Genomic DNA, 1,871 nt, shown 5'->3' with positions numbered 1-1,871 from the left:
TGTAATTTATTTAGTTTTTTCAGTCGTATATTCTTATCTATTAGGTTTAGCGTATTGGTTTTCAAGCTTAATAATTCATTTATTAACAACATATCGAGTTGGTCTGGTTTTCAACTCGGTCGTAATTTATTTTAAACGTTTTCTCGGCTGATTAAGATGTTTAATGCAGTTCATCAATTGGGTTCGTTTGTGTTTATTTATAAAGAACCCTAACTATTCCCTCTACGGTCATTTATTGATATACGTTTAGTCAAGTGGCTTTCTGTGCTTTGTGAATGGTAAGTTTTTCGTTTCTTGTTAATAAGTTTTTTGTTGGTGTGGATATTTGGATATCTACGATTCCTAATGCAGTCATTGATATCCTGGGTGTGCGAGTCATTATATGATATTGGAAATTGGACGGTTTTGGTCTTTTTCATGCGGTATGTGTCACAACGTCAACAGGTTCCGACAGTCTACGAGTCGTCCACTACCAGATATCTACGGTATCTTGATCGGGCGAACGTTGAAATAAAATGAGCGTTAAAGATGCGGCAAGTATTTCGTAAGCGAGAAAAATACAAATACCCTCTGTAGATATTTCTTTCATTAAAATTGGCTTCGTATTATATTTAACTGATAAACTTGTACCGTAAATAGGGTTGAAGTCAATTGTGCATTGTTTTAGTACGTCTAACTCACTGTTGTAACTACTTAATTTATAATATTCTGAATAAATTAATCTCGGTTGTTTCGTCTCAATTATTTTAATTCAAATTAAAATTTTATACCGGGCGGGATTGAACCGGGATTACGTTATTAGTAAATAACTCTGAATTGGGGAGATATAACTTAGAGGGTCATCTCGAGAAATTAATACCACTAGGGACAATGTTTCCGAGGAGAGGTATATTTTGGCTTGCCAACTTGTTTATATTTAAAGGGAATATAACCTGCAAAGAAATCTTTATGGTAGACCCCTTCACTTTTTAAAATTTTTAGGGATGTCAATTTTCCGGAAAAATAAAATGCGGAAAATTTTCCAGAAAAGTTTCCGGAAAATTTTCCGAATTGCGGAAAAATAAAAATTGGAAACATAAATTACCTTTTAAGGGTTTTTAATGTTTTTAACTTTTTATCGATATAAAATATCTAATATCAGTAAACATACTACAAAACATTAATAGCGTTACATTGTTAATCAGTTTAAACTAGTCTAGAGGTTTAGTTTTACTTTCAGATTCGAAAAAATGAGGCGAAAATACCGCTTTATTTCCATTTTAAGACTTTTAATGAAACATAACGCCTATTTTTTATTTATTTAATTTCGTTTCGCCAATGTTTTGTAGGCCAAGGCCTATCTCATGAAAATTTGAAAAATTAGGTGATATACATAAATGGCTTAAAAACGTTATCAAAATGGTCGCTTACAGTTTTTATTTCCCACACTTTACCAGGAATCTCCAGAGCCACTAAGGCAGTGGAGTAGTCAGGGGGGGGGGCACATGTCCCCCCCCCCCCGAAACATATGGTCATACGTACAAATATATATATTTTTTCAATGGTGTGCCCCCTCCCCGAAACAAAATCCTGGCTAAGCCACTGCACTAAGGTAATGACCACGATTGAATATTTCAATTTTAAATGTTATATTAAACGTTGGAAAAATATTAATTTCGCCAAAAGCCGCCGCGAGATGGGTACGTGTCAAGAATTCTTGTTCCGGATTTGTATAAGTAAAGGGGGTAAAATTGAGGGTACGGCAAAAATATCTGGCAGACTCGATTGAAACAAACCTTTTCAACTCTTAAGCCCAGTTCACACTATACATTTAATTGGACCACTTAATGGTATCCAACTAATTGTAAGCAGGAAAATTGTATAGTGTGAAC

Source organism: Leiobunum rupestre, chromosome 5, assembly GCF_980474605.1.
Source record: "Leiobunum rupestre chromosome 5, qqLeiRupe1.1.hap1, whole genome shotgun sequence".
NCBI classification, from domain to species: Eukaryota; Metazoa; Arthropoda; class Arachnida; order Opiliones; family Sclerosomatidae; genus Leiobunum; species Leiobunum rupestre.
This window is presented reverse-complemented; position numbering follows the sequence as displayed.